This window comes from Sciurus vulgaris (assembly GCF_902686455.1).
Source record: "Sciurus vulgaris genome assembly, chromosome: 14".
Lineage (NCBI taxonomy): Eukaryota > Metazoa > Chordata > Mammalia > Rodentia > Sciuridae > Sciurus > Sciurus vulgaris.
In genome coordinates, this window is record NC_136475.1 from 43950651 (window position 1) to 43972426 (window position 21776).

The 21776-nt window shown below is 36.3% G+C and overlaps 1 protein-coding gene across 11 annotated transcripts in view; it reads left to right on the forward strand.

The window, feature by feature from the left end:
• The first annotated feature begins 1558 nt into the window (after window positions 1-1558).
• The window catches only part of VPS54 (VPS54 subunit of GARP complex), a 93514-nt gene continuing 73296 nt past the window's right edge, over window positions 1559-21776 (forward strand). For 9 of the 11 annotated variants that reach the window (XR_013758958.1, XR_013758959.1, XR_013758960.1 and 6 more), the window contains exon 1: window positions 1559-1702. The gene's annotated coding sequence lies outside the window, so the exon portion shown is untranslated. Of the gene's footprint in view, window positions 1703-9247; window positions 10006-16868; window positions 16901-21776 lie in introns of those variants that run through there. The other 2 variants (XM_079109681.1, XM_079109682.1) reach the window with 2 other exon arrangements.

Sequence of the window (21776 nt, forward strand, 5' to 3'; positions counted from 1 at the left end):
TAATTCTAACTGTGGCTCACAACTAGGTTATCCTGTCACAGGAGTCTTAAAGTGGCAGGCACTCTACTGGCTCTTAACTGCCCATCTGGTGCCCAATGAGAGTGTGGCCATAGGCAGATCACTGGGAGAAACAGGTGAAGTAGCATTAATACAGAAGTAGTGAGGAAAAGAAGACCTTCTGCCCCATTGGGCAAATGACAGACGAGCTCCCTTTTCCCTGGATCTCAGAGTCATCCCAGAAAGTCACCCTGGGATATCACAATTATCTGGGGAATGGGGTCTTCCATTCCAGGGTCTAGCAGAGTCTCTGGTTCTCCATCCTATTGGGCTAAAGATTTTCCACTGTCTCTGATAGAAGTGCCTTCTGATTGTCCTCAGGGGAAACTGTCAATAGCTCCTCAGTCGGGTTACCATCAGCGATTCTGATAGAAAAACAGATAAAGCAGAACAGTGAAACATTAAGGCCTGAGAGGGTTTCAGGGGGCTTACCTTCTAGTTGGCTTGCCAAAACTGTTACGGGAGGAAGGTCAAGTCAATGTCTAAGTTTTTGGGGTCTGCAACAAAGAATTCAGCAAGACACACAGAAGACGCGGCACGAGCTAGATTTATGAAAGTCAGAGTACACTCCATAAAACCTGCAGCAAAGTGGGAGAGAATGGCTCAAGGATCCAAGAGCAGGAGACCAGTGTTTCATATCTGCGTTCCCTAGGGGATTTCCAGAAGGGGTGGCACTTGGCCTCATTCCATTTCCCTTGGTCCTATTGATGTCCAGAACGGGAGTTCCCATAGCAACATGGGTGGTCCTATTAAGCACAGGGCTGGGGAGTTCCCATAGCAACTGTGGGTGGTCCTATTGAGCCCAGGGCGGGAGTTCTCTTGGCAACGTGGGTGACGCAAGCAGGTATATAGTCCTGTGACCCGGCCGACATCTTGGCATATTCCGCCATCTTGTCATCCCTAACTTCCTGCCTCAGTTGGGGGGAAGGGTCGTGGGGAAAAGTGGAGTTCAGCGAGAATTTTTGTCTTTGCGCGTAGTACTATTAGAGGAGGCGCAGAGGAGCCGCGCGGGGTATTCCCCGCCCGGGGGGAACGCGGCTGCGCCCGCGGAGGGCGCGCCGGCCCGCGCCGCGGCCCCTCACCGAGGCTCCGGCGCTCCCCCTGGTCCGGGCCACGGTTCTCCCGCCCCGGCGGAGCCGCGCGGTGGATTGTGGGCTGGGGGCTGCGGCGGCCTCGCGGCAGCCTCCGGCGCAGTCTCCCCGGACCCTGCCGGGCCCGGCCGGCGGGGTGAGGAGAAGCAGTGGAGCAGGAATCAGAAGCCCCAGGGGCAGTGGTCGCTGCGCGGCAGCGGCGGCAGCGGCGGCTCCCCTGGAGGCCGGGGATGTGGGAGAGGCGGTGGCAGCAGCGGCGGAGGCGGTGCTGCGGACCCGGGGGAAACTGCTGGCTGACAGGACACCCGGGAGAGACGTGAGGGAGCCGCCGCTGCCGCCTCTTACTCCCGAGCGGAGCTGGGCTCTAGAGGGCGGCCCTGTGCTCCCCCGGCTGACGGGCCAGCAGGCGCGAGGCGGAGGCGGGAAGCCGGGTTCGGCCCGGCTGGGCTCCGGGTGGCAGCGGCCGCGGAGCAGCAGCCTCGGTGCGACGTGGAGGGCCGGAGGCGGCGGCGATGCACTAGGCCTCGCTGTGGGGCGGCTGCCCGGGACCGCAGGTAGGTGTCAGCCAGCCCACCGTTGCCCACTGCGTTCCGGGGCCCTGGTTCACCCCGACCTACTGCGGAGAGTGGGACCGAGACCCCACCCTTTCTGTCTCCTCCCTGGCCCGAAGCGGACAGAGTTTCGGTCACCAGTGACCGGCGCCGAAGCTTCCATTCTCCCTTCCGCCACCTTCTCTTCCTTGTCACTCTCCCTTGGGGATCCGGGCCAGCAGCTCTGCTCCTCTCCTGTCGGCGGCCGCAGACGCTGAGCTCGCCCCTTTCCAGGATCTCGACTCTGGAACTTCCATCACTCCTCATAGATACCGATTCCAAACTTTTCCAGCCCGGCCCTTAGCCCTTTTTGGAGCCTACTGGGATAATTTTTATTTTTATGTTTTAAAATTTCTCCCAGCTCTGGGGAAAACTCAAGACTAATTCGGTGTTTTGCAGTTAGGTAATTTAGCCCGCAATAATTGGTTCAGTGGTTAATTTTCTTCAGTTGTACTTCTTTCTATCCCTGCATGATAACAAAGGTAGGCCATCCCTGCCTTCCCTTCGTCGTTTGGGAACTTTTGCCTGACCATTATAATTAGCCACTGCTCTGCCCATGTGTTGAGTTCAAGATGATATTTTTAGAATTTTGACCGACCAGAGTTGCGAATAAAATTTTTTTAGAATTCCCTTTTAGAGCTTTGTTTTTTTTGTATTTTATAGAGGTTCCACTTTTGAAGAATTGTTTTTGTTTCTAATTGGCTCTACTTCTGATTTGTCAAACCCAGGGCAGTCTTGAAAGTAAATGCTTACTTTGTAAGTGACATCACGATAAATTATTTGTAGTATACAGAGATATATATTGTTATAACTTTAGCTGTAGATCTTGATGGACAGTCACTTTTATAAATGATGGGGAGTTCTAATTGATTACTGAGCAGTTATGATGAAACAGTTGGAATGATGGGATTTGTTTGACTCTTATCTGTAAATCAGAGTCTGATTTCCTAGAAATGGGTATTGTTGGTTCATAGTGATCATTGCTTCTGATAAGTGGATAGATCAATATATGTAAATGATAATTTGGTTTATGGGTTAGATGTTTGCAGTTTTATTGTGATTTGGCTATTTTAAAATGTTTTGGTAACTTTAGAATTATTACATTTCCAGTCTGTTCCCTATAAAACTGTAAAGCCTATGCTTTGTTGGAGATACTCATGTATCTTGTTACTGTAGAAGTATTGTTATTTTAACTTTTTGAAATGTTTTTCATTGTTTTCAAAATCATGACAGATAAAATCATCCAGTTTACAAAGAAAAGATGATTAAATTTGCATATATTTGTTTTCTGAAAAAGTTACGATTTATTTCTGGACAAAATAATAAGTTTTTATGTCACAGTTCAAATCAAATCTTATATAACCCATGAAATGGCAAACTGCAGAATTTGTTCTTAATCACACTCCTTTTTCCATCAATAAAAGTTGATTGAAATTCGTTTTTCCTGCTTTTAGCTTTTTCTTCTTTTTTCCCTTTTTGGTCCTGGTGATTTATCCCAGGACCTCACAGTGGTAGGCAAGCTTTTAACAGCTTTTTTGAGTTATAATTAACAACATATCATAAAGTATACCTGTGTAAAATGTGATTCAGTGGGTTTCAGCACCATAATCGAATTTTAGAACAGTTTCATCACCCACTACCCCCCAAAAGCCTGGTACCCATTAGCATTTACTCCCCATTCTCCTCATACCACCTGCAGCTCTAGGCATCCACTAATCTACTTTTTATCTCAATATTTGCCTAATGTGGCCCTTTCATACAAATGTCATTAACTCAAAATTTCTTGGAGTTATGCTTTTAGAAGTCAATTTACTTGTTTTAAATTATTTATTTGGGTCAGGGAATAAGCAATTGATCACCCAGTATTTAAAGCGATATTGTAAACAACAGATTAAACTGTTTGGCCATCATAAATATGAAGTTTGAAGAAAGAAAAAAGTATAAATGACTTTGGTGACCTCAAGAGGTAGTTTGGTCCACTGGGGGTACATTAAAGTTGGAGGAGGGGTTTTGCCATTGAATATTAGGGTATCAAGTTGGAAAAGACCTTAAAGGTCATCAGTTTACTTCCTGCTTACTTCACAAGTTGTTGGCAGGAAACAGATGAGGAAATCTGAAGGGTAGAAACTTAAATTTCCAGGATGCATGGCTTAAGAAACACAATGTGTCCATGTAAAACAAGAAATGGGGAGTGTGATTAGGGGTGGGTTGGTTGTTAGAATTGTTTAGATTCTCATGTGTATTTGACATTTTGCTAGCAGAGCTTAGAAAGAACCAACTTTCTTCCAGCTTTGAGGACAAGGGGGTAACTAAAGTATCCATGTAAATGAAATACTTTACGTAAGTGTCACAAATGTATTATTTAGATAGCTTCTTGTACTATTAACATTTTTTAAAATCCAAATTTTAAAAATATTTATTTTTTAAAAAATTGTAATTAACAAATGATTGAAATCTTTTTCAAAGATCCAGAACCCTAACATGGTTCTCCAAGGTCAGTTTTGCCTCCCAAGGAACTTTTTTTTTTTTCTTTGCAGTACTGGGGATTGAACCCAGGGCCTTGTGCTTACAAGGCAAGCACTCTACCAACTGACCTATATCCCCAGTCCCCAAGGAACTTTTGACAGTGTGTGGAAACATTTTTGGTTGTTAGAACTGAAGGGAGTAACTGTTGGCATCTAGCTAGGGGTGTTGTTAACTATTGTACAAAAGTAAAAGACATACCCCATCCACATAACAAAGAATTATCTGACTCAAAATGTCAATAGTACTGTTATAAATCTGTTGTTTCTGTGATTCTGGTAAAGGCTGGAGATGGTGTTCATGACCTTCACCGGGTGAAAAAATAGTCTCCACTTAACACTTGAAATCCTCTAGCAACTCGGCTGGGAGGGTAAGGTAAAAGGAAGTCTATTTATGACGTAATGCATATTCTTTACTCTGTAGTTGTCTTCAAATCTGAAGAAAAATACCTTTTACCCCCTTAATATGGCAGCTTAATATGACTACAGATTTGAGCTAGTTATGTTTTGAATTATTGGTTATTGTTGCATAGGTTTTTCAAATTCGAAAAAACCTGATAGTATCTTCTTTAGCCAGACTGATTCCCCTCCACCCCAATCCACCTGCAGCTTCAACTGCCAAGAAAGAAGTTAGCTAAGTGTTTTAATTAACTAATACATGTGTGCTGTGCATATATATGTTGTGAATATCCAGAAAAGTTCAAAGTTTATACTCATATCTCAATTCCCCAACAGGCCCCACTTTTGATTCTTATTTAATGTTTTTAACAAGTTTAATTTGGTGATGAAAAATGATTGACAGTTGGGATCAGTTTTGCTACTTAAGATCCATTTGACCTTAGAGAAGTTACAGTCTTTCTGATCCTTGGTTTCTCATCTATAAAATAATGGTAGTAATGATTCCTGTATTACAAGATTATTATAGGAATTAAATGAGATAATGTGTAGTAAGATGATATGTCAACTATGATATATACCATATGTATTACTTATTTCAGAAGAATCAAATTGAAAAGCAATATTGAAATTGCCAAAGATGAGAATTGAGAGATAGCAAGGTGGGGAACCATGACTGATCACAGCTTTTTTTTTTTTTTTTTTTTTTTTTTTTAAATGCTGGGGATTGAACCTAGGGCTTTGTGCATGCAAGGCAAGCACTCTACCAACTAAGCTTAATCCCTAGCCCTAATGACAGCTCTTAAGGAGAAGGATATATTACTAAGGATATAATACTAAGTATATATTTCCATCTGTCTGTCCATAATAAGTTTATAGAAGAATTAGCATATCACTATAATCCTTAATACAAGTGCATACTGACTTCTTTCAGTAGTACCTGAGGTTTTCACTCTTATAATAACTGATTAATATAAATGGTGAAATTAAGTTATCAAGGAAGGGTTACCTCGACCAGGCAAGGTGGTGCACACCTGTAATCCCAGCAACTTGGGAGGCTGAGGCAGGAGGACTGCAAGTTCAAAACCCGCCTCAGCAACTTAGTGAGGCCTTGCTCAAAACTTAAAAAAAAAGAGCTGGAGATGTGGTATAGTGGTTAAGCATCTCTGGATTCAATCCCTAGTACAAAAAAAAAAAAAAAAAAGGCGGGGGGGAAGTTTACTTTGTTTTAAAATATGTATTTGAGAAAACATTTTTATGTTTTTGAAATAAATGTTATTTCAGAATTTCAGAGTGTTTTTTGGGAAGAGTAAGCTACAGTTATTTGGACTAATTACTTTTTTGAGAACAATTCCTTTTGTTTGCATTTAGTATGCATGACTTCTTTTGTATTTGAAAGATTATTTTGTTGTTGTTTTTCTAACCAGTGATAATTGCTCTTCAAACGGGAGAATTTAACTGAAGAAATAGGGGTTTTAAGCCTCCCCATCATTTGTAAAATTCTCATCTTGTTAGATTTGTTTCTTTTTCTATTATTTTCAACATCTCTTCATGCAGAGAGTTACTTTGATTATTCTGTATGTCCAGTAATCCACAGTTGTGCTGTAGCATTTAGAGTTCATTTGATTAAAATACTTAATGGGGAAAAATGTAATCTCTTATATAGTTTTGTTAACTGGTCAACTTTCCTTAATCATACAAAAGTACGGTAAGAAAGTAGACAAAGCTCTAACTATTCAGTAAGATTCTTTCAGGGAGTAGCTTAAAGGTGGAATAGTTTGCGATAATATCCAGAGTAAGCCATGTGGTGGTATTGGTAGGTATTTTTCTTAATACAATGGACTTTAAAAATTGGATTTTAGAAAATGGAGTAAAATTTTCATGGCCAAAATAATCATGTGGATTTGGAGAATTTTATGTTCAATAGTTGACTTTTTTAATTCAAAGGAAGTTTAAGGAGTAGGTGTTTGCATATGAACATTATGGTGACGCATCATATTTTATACAAAGTATAATTTTGAAATCATAAAAATTATGTCAAGAAAGTTCATACCCTGGACTTGTTTAAATTTTTTGTTGTCGTTGCAATTTGATTAAACGCAAGAGCAGGTTGGGGGCTGGATTGTAAAGGGGGTTTATGCCGGAGATTTTAGACCTAATGAGAGTAACTTAAATGAATATGAATTTTAGAAAAAGTAATTCTGAGGTTGAATGAGATTAGGACCAAGGAAGAACTTATGGTACAGGATTCTAATAACAGTAATCTTCATATAAAGTCCTTAACTGTAGCACGTCAACTGACATGGAGAATTGAGGGAAGGATTTGTGGTGTGTTTAGAGGTAGAATCCATAGGACAATCTGATCTCGTATAGAAATTGAAAAACATGGAAATGCGAGGGAGTCACATTGACTCCAGAGTTCCTAGTTTGGGAAACTACATAGATGGTGTCGCAGTTAATTAAGTTGGAGAAGGTATAAAATTTTGGCAGGCGGAGGAGATGATGAAGATGGCAGATAATGAATTAAGTTTTGTATATTTTAAATTTTAGGTATCTATGAAACCTGTAGTTAAAGGTGCCCGGTAGGCAGTTAGAATGGAGTATGGGACACTGAAAAAAAGATTATGACTGGAGAAACATTTGAAATCTTGGTTTTCTCCCACTTCTCTTACACTGAGACAGTTTTAATGTACCTTTCACCTAGATTATTGTAAATTTCCTATCTGGTCTTCTAGTCTTGCTTTCCTTCAGTACATTTTCTGTGCTATTATCTGGTTTTTCTAAAGGGTAAATCTGATTATATCATTCCTCTGCTTAAATTATTTGTGACTTTCATCATCCTGATAAAATACATATTCTTTATTCCTTTAACAGATTTGTAAATTCCTTTAGTTCTTTTTCTGCATTACCTTTCTAGCCTTAATGACAACTTACCCATTCTCCAAATATATAATTTTCTCAGGCATATTGAATTATTTGTGGTTTCTGACAGTATGCTTTGTTATGGTTTGGATCTTAAATGTCCCCCAAGAGCTCATATGTTGAAGGCTTTGTCCTCAGCTGATAGAGCTGTTGGGAGGTGGTGGAAAGTTTAAAAGGTAAGGCCTAGTAGGAGGAGGTAGCCCCTGAAGGCTATGTTGGGACCCTGGCTCCTTCCTTTCCTTTTTCTCTTTGCTTCCTAACTGCCATGAGGTTGGCAGTTTTACTTCACCATGAGTGTCCCATCATGATATTCTTCCTCACCCAAAGACCCAAAGCAATGTGGCCAAGTGATCATGGACTAAAACTCTGAAACTGTGAGTCAAAATAGACCCACTGCCTCCCTCTTTTTGTGAATTTCCTCCTTTGAAAAGTAGAGGTCATTTGTTCCAGAGTATTCTCCACATTCTGTATGGTCTCTTACCTTACAGTTGGATTTTGTGAGACATTTCTGGCAAGACCACCACAAAAATGATGTGCGATTCTCCTACTGCATTATAGTATGTATCAGCAGGCACATCATATCAGGCTGCCCTCTGCCCCCATTGGTAATGCACACTTGTCCCTTTGGTAAAGGTGGAGCCTGACAATTCTCTGTTGTTTAATAAATAAGTAATAGGGTGATACTTAATGGTCATGTAGGTATTCTGTGTCCTAACCTTTTTTTCTTTTTGGTGGTCCTGGGGCTTGAATCCAGGACCTTGAGACTGCTAGGGAAGTGCTCTGCTGTTGAACTGTATTCCCAGACCCTAACAACTTTTTTTTTTTTTGTAAACAAATGGGATACATCTTGTTTCTCTGTTTGTACATGAAGTAGAGGCATACCTAGGGTAATTGTTTTTTGATTCATTCTGTTATTTTTTTCTACCCCCCCCACCCCTCTTTTCCCTCTATACAGTCCCTCCTTCCTCCCTTCTTGCCCCCCTCTCATCCTCCCTTACCAGCGAGATCATTCGTCCTTTGGTTTGAGATTGGCTTATCTCACTTAGCATGATATTCTCCAATTTCATCCATTTGCCTGCAAATGCCATAATTTTATTATTTTTTATGGCCGAGTAATATTCCATTGTGTGTGTGTGTGTGTGTGTGTGTGTGTGTGTGTGTGTGTGTGTGTGTATCACAGTTTCATTATCCATTCATCCATTGAAGGGCATCTAGGTTGGTTCCACAATCTAACTATTGTGATTAGGCTGCTATAAACATTGATGTGGCTGTGTCACTGTAGTGTGCTGATTTTAAGTCCTTTGGGTATAGGCCAAGGAGTGGGATAGCTGGGTCAAATGGTGGTTCCATTCCAAGTTTTCAAAGGAATCTCCACACTGCTTTGCAGAGTGGCTGCACTAATTTGCAGCCCCATCAGCAATGTATGAGTGTACCTTTTTCCCCACATCCTCACCAACACCTATTGTTGCTCGTATTCTTGATAATCGCCATTCTAATTGGGGTGAGATGGAATCTTAGGGTAGTTTTGATTTGCCCCAACAACTTTTTAACCAATTGGTTTTGGCATATATTAATGATCCTTGCTTGAATAAAGCATCACTTGGAGGATTACAAATGGTTTTTTTCTTTTCTCCCCCCACCAACTCAACCAACACTCAACCAACAGAGCTATATCCCCAGCCCCAAATGGTTATTTTCTAACTCCCATTCCTTCTACATTTATTGCCTTTATTGACTTTTGAAAGGTCAGGTTAGATGAAAATTCAGTAAAGGTTTGCTACTGAAGGGGAGGAAGAATGCTCTCTGAAGGAGATAGGGTTGAAGGAAAGAAGTTTAATTTGGTACTTTCTTTGTTTGGTTGTTGAAGGTATTGAAGATAGGGAATAATTAATAGAGTAAGGTCCCAGAGGAAATGGGAATAGGTGAAGTTAAGAATAGCCAATTAACTCTAAAAACAGTGGATACCGATATTCTGCTTCAAAAAGTTGGGAGTTGTGTACAGGTGAGAATTAAGTACATTTGAATATGGGAGAGAAGTCATCTGAAAATTTGCTTTAAGAAGTTACTTTTCAGCTTAGAATTTGATGGAGGTTGGCTAGGGAACAGGAGGAGGGTAATAAAAATGTTACATATACTGATTGGAATGGGAAAGGGAAATGTTTCAAAATAAAGGATTACAGAGCAATATCAGCGTTCATCCGAGATTATAACTCAGATTTATAATTAGCACATTTTATAGTTTTCTCTGGCAGTGTTCTACAGGCAAGAGTAAAACAAAGAAAGATTGTATTGAAAATGGATGAGGGTGAAGAGAATTGAAGATGCAGAGGAGTCTGTTGAAGTAATTGACCGTGGGATTCAGGCCAAGTAGAGAAACTAGTAAGGCAGAACTAGGTTAAGACCCAAACAATGGAGAGGAATGTAGAGGTAATGCCAAACTCATTGATTCAAATACTCATTGTTGGTTTGGGGTTATAGTAATAATGAACCTTGTTACTTTTTTCTTTTAACATTTTACTGTTTTTATTCTTGAACTGTTTACTGACTTAATGCAGATATTTCTAGCTATTTTATTTTTCCTAAAATGAAAATTCCTTGAAAGCATCATATTTATTCTTACTTAACATTTATTGAGTACTTATTTAGATTATTTGAAGACTTGCCCATTAGGGATCTAGGTATAAAATATATTTAATTAATAGGCTGTTAACAATAGATTGTTTCTATTTTGAAAAAAAGCAACATAGAGAGCTGTTCCAAAACTGGATAAGTCTGTGTTGTTTTTATCCTTGGAACTATATTAATACATGATTTCTTCTAGCAGTTATTTTCAAAGCAGAACAGTATACAGATTTTATTTTTACTTTTATGTAGGCATTTTAATAACTATCTAATGGTTTGTGTATTTGAAATGTATTTTTGTTCTTCAGTAAATAAATGAGTGATTATAGGATTTACTTGTTCATCTTTGACTAGGATACCAAAAACACAATACCAGTGTGAATCTGGCTTACTTTATTGACAAAAATTTCACAAGTAATATATCCATGGCCCAAAGGGGTAAAGGTATCTATACTATTTTTGTTTTTCGTTGAAATTTTTACATGCTAGACACAGTGAGACCTCTGACCCTGAATTCCTGAATTAATTTCAAGGACTTATATAAAACTACAAGTACTGGGGGAAAATTACATTTATTTTGAATAATACTTAGATTTTGAAATTAAATGTTATTTAATAAGGATATTTGTAATTTTTATTCCTTATAAGGATGTCATATGAAATAGCACTTATTTTATAGGTTATTTAAAAATATTTAAATCTAATGTTAAAATGGTTATAATTTTTATCTTCCTAGCCAGTATTATATTTTGCTGTTCCTTGTTATCACTAAATCAAAAGTAAGTAAGCAACTTTAGGAAGTATATGCATTCAGTTTCTGACAAGACTCAGGGTCAAATGTCACATGGGGATGTGAGGAAAAAGCAAAGTAGGTTACTAAAACTTTGTTCTTATTTCTGGGTTCCTTTAACTTTTTCCATATTTCTTTAATGCTCAAGATGAGTATACAAATAATTATATGACTGCCTAAATTTGTTTGTATTTCTTAAAAGCTCAGATTGTTATTTAAGTTTAAATTTTAGCTTTATTATTTTTTGGATTTAATTTTATATATTTTTTATTCTAGTTTGTTATACATGCCAGTAGAATGCATTTTGACACAGCATACATAGATGGGAGTATAACTTCTTATTCATCTGGTTGTACATGATGTAGAGTTACACAGGTCATGCAATCATATATGTACATAGGGTAATAATGTCCCATCCATTCTATTATTCCTACCCCATCCCTCTCCCTTCCCCTCTCCCTTCCCCTCTCCCTTCCCTTCACTCCCCTCTGTTTAGTCCAGATTTCCTCTATTCTTATCTCCACCATTGTGAATTAGCATCCACATATCAGCTTCTTTATTGACTCATGAGCAATATGTGATAAGCAATTAAAAAAATTTTTAAGTACTTTAAAATTATGATTATTTTGCTAAGTGATAAATCTTAAATAGTGTTGAGAAGTATATTATGTCTAGGTTGTATGAAAGAAAATTAACTACCATTTACTAGAGATTGGCTCTTAAAATTCTAAAAATATAGAAATGCTCTTAGAACATGAGGTATCAGAAGTCTTTTGTAGGCAAACAGCAGGAAACCAACAGAAGGGTGAGATTAAAGAGAAACTATAGTTAGAATTTTTTCTATGGTAAAAAAGAAACCCTCTTTTTATCAAATTGACCTTTGGTAGGACAGTCCAGTATGGTTGTTTATGTATTTTTTTTGTGGCATATATCAATTCTTTCTAATTTGGGGAAATAAAGTTTGCTATTTTTTGTTTGCTTTTATTGTTAATGCAGTTAAGTATTTTTCTTTTTTTATTAAATTTAAATCCGAAATTGTATTAAAAGAAGTTCTCTTTGTCCAGCTCCATTGTGGAAAAACTTCCCACTTTGTCCCCATTGTCTCGTTACAAATAGACATGTTATGTGATCATTTATAAGTCAGTTTGGAATTCAGAGAACATGTTTCCTGTTGAAAGCACTAAGATGATGGCCATAGTAGCCCTTTTATCCCACATTCTGGACGAATAATTATCCCTTTACTAAGAAAAATATAGTAAGTTACATTGATGAAAATGTATAGTACCTTTTTTCTTAAGTGATAGTTATAGTCTTATAAAATGCTCATCACAGATGTTAATTCTTCCTATCATTTAATAGAATATGTCAGTAATTGATCTGATAAGGGAGGAAAGAAGAAAAAAGAACTGGATTTCAGTAATGGGTGAAAGGCAATAGCGAAATAATTTAGTTTTTTTTTTTTTTTTGAAGAGGTCATATGGTACAGAAAAAGTGGGATTTTGAGTCAGAAAATCTGAATTCAAATCCTATCTTCACAATTATCTAAATGTTCTGTGTTTTTCATCTGTTTGCTGTAGATCAATGATTCATTCATGAACTGAGTCATTCAGAAATATTTTTCTTCCTAGATTGTTTTGAAGACCATCAAAACAATCTGAATGGAATCAAGCAATTATGAACTATATAGTGTTTAGACCAATATTATTGATTACTACTCTTGTCTTTATGTTGCTTCCTTCTCTGCCATCTTTCTCTTTCATTGATAATGTATTTTCATTTCTCTGTTGACTGTAACTTTGGAAAACCATCAGAATTAGTCATGGGAGTGAGGCAATCTGTAGTTTTACCCAAGTTCCAGCTGGTCCTCCCTGCCGTCCCATGCTCCAGATGAGGACATTGGGCACAGGAATACAATTAGGCAACTAGCTCTTCTAGGTCAGTTTGCTTATTTTCTCACTGTTGCCTGACAAAAGTCCTTCGTTTCTCAAGATGGAGCACAAGACCAAGGTGCCTCATAGTCCCTGGGCTTGATATTCTTTCTTTTTTTCTCTACCTTTCCTTTTCTAGCTTTATCATCACTTTCCAATACCCATCCCCCCCATCCCCATCCACACCCCTTGCCATGCAGGTTCAGTTACTGTTCTCTGCTTTGAGTACTTTACTCAAAGTAAATCGTATCTGCCCTTATTGGTTTGCTGCTTCCCACCTCCCTTTTTCTTACCTATTCCCTCCTCTCCAAAACTAGGATTAAACAAAAAACAACAAAAAAAGGCACCAAAAGCGACAGCTCAGGATCCTAAAGATAAAATTGATTTAAAGAATTTGGCATAGTCCAAATGTTAATCCTAGATGTTTATAATATTAATAGTAGTTGTAATTGCTTATTGTCTTAATATGTGCTAAGTATTATGCCATGAACTTAACGTAAGGTTTTTCATTTAACTCTTACAACATTCCTATGAGGAACATGTCGTTGGTGTTCCATTATACAAACGAGGAAACTGAGACATGTGAAGGTTAAAAAGTTGTCAAAAGTCATAAAACTTACAAATGACAGATTTAACTACCCGTAGATAGTATTCCTAAACAGTATATTATGTTGTGCTTTAAGAAATGTAGAGATCTAGAATTAAATTTTAGGAAGTCAGTAATGTTATACAAACAAAATATATTTGGGACTTAGGTTTTATTTTATTTTGAACACATATAAACTTACATGAGACATTGTGAGTGGCTTCTGTGTCCTAACCTCCATGCCACAGTATTTGTTCATTTGTTCATTCTGTGAACGTTCATGGAATTTATTGAATGCTCAGACTGTTTGGTACAGTATAGGACAGTAAATGACGTAAGTATAATTTTACAATATAGTGGAGGAAATGGGGAACAAGCAGGTAAATAAATCACTTGTAATTTGAGAAAATACTCTAAAGATTATAAACTATAATGCTGTGATAGAAAATGGGAGTATGTGTTGGGTTGGGAATGAAGGGAAAGAATATGCTTAGAAACAGTAGTCAGGAAAGACTACTATAACCACTATAGGCAGCTATAACCACTGTTAACATTTTGCTGTATATTTTTCTGTACATTATATCGTTATAAAAGTTTTTTATCAAAATGAGATTGTACTATGTGTTCTGTTTTATTATGTCATGGTTGAGTCTCTTGAAAAATGGCTGAACATCTTATTTTTTAATTTCCTCACTTTCTATTCCAGTCCAGCCTCTGCAGTCTGGCTTTCACTCCCATAACTGGAGTTGACATTGTTTTCTGATATAACTGATGAATTCCTACTTGACAAATTCGAAGGAGCTTTTCTTTCCTTATTATTTTGTTTGTACATTCTGGGTGGATATTTCTCTCCTGCTCTTTCCTCCCACTCTCTTGGATGTTTTTTCTTTTATTGCAGACTTTTTTTTTTTTTTTTTTTGGTACTGGGGATTGAACCCAGGGCCTTGTACATGCTGAGCATATGCTTGCTCTATCACTGAGCTACACCCCTCCAATACCACAAATTTTTATTGCTGCCCCCTTCTTTCTTTTTTTGTGTTACTGGGGTTCGACAAGGATTTCTGCATGCTAGGCAAGCACTCTACCACTGCGCTACCTTCCCAGCCCTTCCATCTTTTTTTTTTTTTTTTTTTTTTTTTTCATTTATTTCTTTAGAAATGTTTGAGTCTTTTTGGGTTCTGTACTTGGCCCTCATCTCTTCCTAATACTCTCACAGAATGATGTATTTGGCACCCAAATTTTAAAGTATATAACGACTCACCACAGTCTTGTGGGTAAAGTCCAAACTTATTTGTAAGGTATCATCCAGTTTAAGCTTAACTTTCACTAATTTGCTATAAGGATTGATATCAGCACTTCCAGTCAGTCCATATATCCATCTCAGATGGTTTCATACAAGCAAATAAGCACAAAGGCAGTAACAGTGGTATCCTTTACTTAGTTCATCCTGTGATGTTATTATATAGTTTACATGAGTAGTTAAGTGGGTTTACAGATTGTTATCTGGTTTTAATTAAAGGAAAACCTTGAGTGAAAGGTGATACTAATAATGGAAGCACAAGTAAATAAAGTGCAAAACTAGGTCTTCTTCCTACCTATAGACCTCATTAGGCTTATAAATAATAACTTAAGAGTTGTCAAACTTAATTTTGCTGTGTGTTGGATTTTTTAAAAATATTTTTTAGTTATAGAGGGACACAATACCTTTATTTTATTTATTTTTATGTGGTGCTTAGGATCGAATCGAGTGCCTCACATGTGCTAGGCAAGCATTTTTCCACTGAGCCACAACCCCAGCCCTGGATTTGTTTTTTAACAGCAACAAAAAAAGTTCCAAATCTGCTGATCTTTTGAAAGACAACATGTGACTGACTGTAGAATTTAGTCAAAGAGCTAAGTAAACAAAGAACAATGCACTTTCTCTGTTCCTTCCAAGTGTTTTATGTTTTATCTTTTTTTTTTCTTTTTAAGAGATAGGGTCTCAAGTGATCCTCCCATCTTGGCCTCTCCATAGTTGGGACTACAGGTGTGTGCGATCATTGCCCAACTTATTTTAATCTTAAACAGTGAGAAAATAGTTAATTTTCTAAAGACACTTGTGCTGTAGTGAATGTATTTTGAAAATAGATGTTTGGAAATAATCATGTGATTTTGTTGCTGAAAACGAACACTTTAAAAAAATAAATGAAATTTTCTAACCTACTTAAAAACCCTCCAGATAATTGGTTTAGAAATTGTAATCAGTGATGTGGTGATGTATTTTTTCCCTTTGGTTCCATATACACTTGTATGATACTCTTTTTACCTACAGCAGGCTTTAAACCCAGGCATTAAAATAAATGGAATTGAGAACCATATCTTTGAATCACTAGTTCATAAAGTATTCAGATTTTTGGACTGGGAATATAGCTCAGTTGGTAGAGTGCTTGCCTTGCAAGCAGAAGGCCCTGGGTTCAATCCCCAGCACCACACACACACAAATATATATATATATATATATATATATATATATATATATATGATTTTTAATAACGATGCATAACATCACATTGTTATCAATTAAAATTGGAGTAAAAGGATTTTATACATTAACTAATATAAGAATATTTTAAAAAGTCCTCTTTCTCATCTTTTAAATTTACATTTAAGTTTTATATTGTACATAATGTAATAAGATAGTGATATGCTATATAATTTTTAAATGATATTTGCTTAAATATTTTTCCTTAAAAGATTTTAAGCTCATGGGTATGTGATCAATATGTTTGTAGATTGCTGGTACAGATAATCATTCAAAGTTCAAAGGAAGGCTAGTTCTCTTTAGGTAATAAAAACAAAGATTCATGGTAGAAGTAGGTATAAGTCTGAGGCTGAACTTGTATAGTTTAATAATAGTGCTTTTTTGTTTAGTTTAATAATAGTACTTTTTATATATTGTTCCTGATTCAGAGTTCACAAAGTAATTCACTTTCATAGAACATTTGAAAAATGTAGAAAAACACAGGCTAACAAAAATTTAAAATGCTTTTAATTCTGTCCTTTGAACTTAACTGCTATTAATATTGCGGTTAATACCTTACAATTTTTTTGCTAGTACATATACTTATTTTAAGTTAGAAAATCAGGATCATACTTTATTGCTTTGAAAACTTTCTACTTAACAATATATTACAAACATTTTTATGTAATTAAATACCCTGCAATTCTACTTAAATATTTTAAATTATATTTAAAAATATGCAAAATATATCATCTTAACTGTTTAAGTGCCTGTTAAGTAATGTTAAGTATATTTACATTGTTATGTACCCAGTCTCCAAAACCTCCAAAATTTTTTTTTTTTTTTTTTTTTTTTTTTTGGCAGTGCTGGGGATTGAACCCAGGGATGCTTGGGAGGTAAGCACTCTACCAACTGAGCTATATCCCCAGCCCCTCCAAAACTTTTTCATCTTGTAAAACTGAAACTTAGTAACCATTAAATAATGACTCCCTATCTCCCCCTCCTCCCAGCGCCTGGCAACCATCATTCTACTTTTAATCTATATGAATTCCTCATATAAGTGGAATCATACAATATTTGTCATTTTGTTTGACTTATTTCACTTAGCATCTTGTTCTCAGGGTTCATCCGTATTGTGGCATATGTCAGAATTTCCTTACTTTTTGCTGTTGCCTGTAATACCAGCTACTTGGGAGGCAGAAAAAGGAGGATTGCAAGTTATAGGCCAACCTGGACAATTAAATGAGACCCTGTTTAAGTAGAATAAAAGGACAAGGAATGTAGCTGAACAATAGAATGCTTGCTTAGCATACACAAGGCCCTGGGTTCAGTCCCCAGTAAACCAAAAGAAAAAAGGAAAAGAATTTCCTTCCTTTTTAAGGCTAAATAATATTCTATTACATGTATATACTACATTTTGTTTATCCATTCATCTGTGAACACTTCAGTTGTTTCTGTCCCTTAGCTATTTCAAATAGTGCTGCTATGAAGTTAGGTAGACAAATATATTTTTGAGATACTGTTTTCAATTACTTGGGGTATATACCAAGAAGTGGAATTGCTGGATCATACAGTAATTGTTTTTTATTTTCTTAGGAGCTATATATTTTTTCCATAGTAGCTGTATGATTTCACATTCCAACCAATAATGTTCAGAGTTCCAATTTCCACATCCTTGCCAATACTAGTTATTTTTTCATTGCAGCCATTCTGATCTGCATGAGGTCTGCAATTCTATTTTTAGTGGCAGTATAATCCATTATTTGGTTGTATTGTAGTTTATTAACCATTTTCTTTTAGAAGAAAAGCATCAGTTATTCAGGGAACTTTATTTTTAAGTGATAGACAGTTTTCATTTACCCAAACATGCATAATTCAACCAGAATATAAAACACACTCAGTTGTCAAATTGCGCATAAAATACAAAGGGAATGCAATTTTATATATGTGAAATAGTTGCCGGCTATAGCAATTTAACAAATTAAAAACATTGTACATTAAAAAACAAAAGCCACCTTAAAGCCAATTATCTATAGTAAACCAAGGGCAAGTCTGATACGGAATGATTTGATTCAAGCAAAGAGTAAAGCACCTGCTATGAATTTAGAGCAATAACTTTCATTTTTAAAGTTATAATAAAATAGAATTAGGTAACCAAGACTTCTTTAAAAGAAGAAAACAAGTACAGGGATTGATTTACTGGGTGAGAAAGGCAGGTAACAGTTCAGCTAAAAACCTGCTGGTCCAAGGTTGGCCAGTTCCTTTCCTATGGGAGCAGTTAAGTTCCTTGACACCCTTAACCACTCAGTCTTCTCCTTTACCCCCTTATATGAGGGTATGTCTAAAGACCTATGAGGTCTGCACTGTGTATATATTAGGTAGCATATTTCCCTTCTGTTTCTTTTAAAACAACTTATTTTAAAAGAGATATTCTGAGATGATTAACAAAGCAAACATAATCAGCTTTCTATCAATTCATTAATAGACATGCTGCTCAGGCTTTTTGCACCAAGTTATGACTAAGTATGGCCAAGACTTGCAGTTTTCAATAGTACTTGAAAACCTCAAATCTGCCTTAATCATTCTTATTTAAAAGTTGGTTTCAACTTTTTCACTCTTAAAAATAATTCTGGGATTGTTTATATTTGGTTTATATTTTCAAATACGGGGTGTATTTGTTAGGATATAAAATCTAGAAATGAAACAATTTAAAATCACTTTTGAAGGGAGAAGAGGTATTAGGTAGCATGATGGTATAAACATTCTAGGACAAAGCATCCAGGATAGCATGATAAATTAGACAGTTAGACCAGTCAGTCTAAAGTAGAGCTTATCCACAAATAATAGAAAATAAGACTAAAAAGAAGATTGTAAAACCTTCAAATACCAGCTTAGGATGTTTGGGATTTGTCTGGGAGGTAATAAATAATCACTAAAGATTTTTGAGGGACTGGGGACATACAGTTCAGTTGTAGAAAGTTAGCCTAGACTACATAAGGTTGTGTGTTCAATCTGTAGCACTGCAAAAAAAAAAAAAAAAAGAAAAAAAAAGGTTTAGATTGGAAGCAGAGACCCCAGTTAGGATACCATAGTATGACAGAAGCATGATAGAGGGTAGGTAAATTTAGATTTTTAAAGTAGGTTACCACTTATGATACATAGGAGGAGGTAAATAAAATGACTAGTTATGTATCTGTAATGTTAATCATTCTAGTAAGAACTTTTGTGTATATTAAAAATAGTAGACAAAAGAAAAAAAGACTTACCTATAATAAATAATCTCATTGAAAATCCAGTTTACTATAAGTGGTTTTGTAATAGTAACTATTACAGTGTAGAAGGAAGGGAAGAAATTTTTGCATACTATTTGGGTAATGCCTGTGATAAGTCTCAGCTATCTTTTTATCAGACTTTATTAGGAATTCTGGTTTCTGTGAGTAATATTATTCTGCAGCATGAAATTGAACTCTATTGGTAAGTTTTTCTACATTTGAAGTTGTATATAATGCCATCTTGAGGTAAATTAAAAGTTACAAATGGAACGTTCTTTTGTTGGATAATTGTCCTTTTGTTATATTTTGTAATATTTGTAACATTTGACAAATGTGTAAAATGTCTTTTCCCTCAATTTTTATTGTGAAAAATTTCAAACCTTTAGAAAAACGAAAGCATAGAAGGTACAATACTCATACATTTCACTTAGACTGTTTTAAACATTTTGCCATATTTACTTAATGTGTATTCTTTGCTGAATTGTTTGAAAGTAAGTTGCAGATAATGACATCACCCTTCACTTAAATACTTCATTATTCTTGTGCTAATTGTAAGGACATTTCTTGTAGTCTCAACACCATTAATACATCTAAAAATAATCCCAAAATATCTAACATTCAGTTCATATTCAAGATTTTCCAATTTCCCCAAGAATGTATTAAAGCCAGTTTATTCTTTTTGAACCAGGATTCAGTTAAGTCTAACAAATTAGCTTAGTTTTGCCTTGTTATTTAATCTAAAAGAACTTGCTGAGCTGAAGAAATAGCCTACTTTGGAGGGCACTTGCTCAAATCCCCAGCTCCTCGAAGGGGAAAAACAACAACAACAAAAAAAAAAACTACTCCTTGCTTTATTAAAACAACTAAGTGACCAGGCCAGTTTTCTTATAGAATGCCTCATATTTTCACTTTGTCTGATTGTTTCCTCCATATTTTGGGTTAAACCTTTCTCTCTCAGTCCTATTTCCTGTGAACTGGAACGTAGGTCTAGAGCTGGAAGGTGTGTAACCTGGGGTTCTCAGATCCCGCAGTCTGTGCTATTTCCTTAGCAGCTTGTTTTCATATAGCCAGAGTAAATGTTTGGTTGTTTCCTTTGCATTGAAAGTACTGAGGTAGATATGCAAGGAAGTCTGATAAATGTAATTTTTCAGCAGTCCAGAGGAAAGTTAAGAGTAGTCATGAGGTGCTGGGGTTGTGGCTCAGTGGAAGAGCACTTGCCTAGCATGTATGAAGTACTGGGCTTGATCCTCAGCACCACATAAAAGTAAATAAAGGTGTCCATCTACAACTAAAAAGATATTTTAAAACATTTTTTAAAAAAAGAGTAGATGAGCTATTTGTCATGGGTCCTACTTGTATTGCTCTGCTTCTTATTTCCTACTTTTGTTTTTATATTCACCATATATCCTAATTTGGCTCTTTCTTTCTAACTTGTTGAAGCATATAATATTTCTGGGCCTTGCTATACTTATCTCAGTATGAGGGAACTTAGATTAAGTGATCTCTAAACATTTCATTAAGAAAATAGTAAAATAATACAGTGTCTTCACTATCTAGTTGCAGTATTGCTTCATTTATGAAGTCTGACTCTCTGACCTATATTTTGTTGTTTTGCCCCACAAGTTCTTTCAGAATGCATTTAAAAAAAAAAAAAAACCTAAATATAGTTTCCTTTTGTGTAGATAAAGCATAAGTTTACATATTTATTTTGGTTGCTTAATGTAATTGTAAGCTCCTTGAAGAATGCCACTTCTTTTCCTTTATGATTTAATTACTAATGATTTTTTAATCAATATATTACTGTATGGCAGTCACATAGTAAAAGTAACTATAATGGTAATTACTTACATCTGAATACTAACTTGGAGGCAGGTGTTATTTTAAATGCTTTATATATACCCATTCCTGTAATTGTTGACAAAGTGTTTATGAGATGGAATCTTTCCCCCTTCCATTTCACAGATAAAGAAAGGCATAGAAGGATTAAGTAAATTTTCTTCTGGTTATCCTGTTGGTGAATGATATGACCCCAGGTAGACAGAGACTACCTGGGGAAACTTAGGCACTGAGCCGGGCATGGTGGCACACACCTACAATCCCAGTGTCTCTCGGGCAGTTGAAGGCAGGATGATCACAAGTTCAAAGCAATCTCAGCAGTTTAACAAGGCCCTGTCTCAAAAAAAAAAAAAAAAAAAAAAAAAAGTTCTGGGGATGTGGCTTGATATTTGAGAGCCCCTGGGTTCAATCCTCAGTACAAAAGGGGAGAAAATAAAAATAATGAAAAAGTACTTAACCATTTTGCTGTAAATGTATCATTACTATATACTTGTTGAATGAATGGAATATTTTCATCCTTAATAACATTGGGTACAGTATTGGTATAAATTTGAATTTGGGTAAAAAGCTAAGATGTTTTACCTGGGAGAATTTTTTTTTTCTTCGAACAAGGACTAATACCTTAGCAAACTAAATGTTTTGAATAACTTTCACAATATACAAA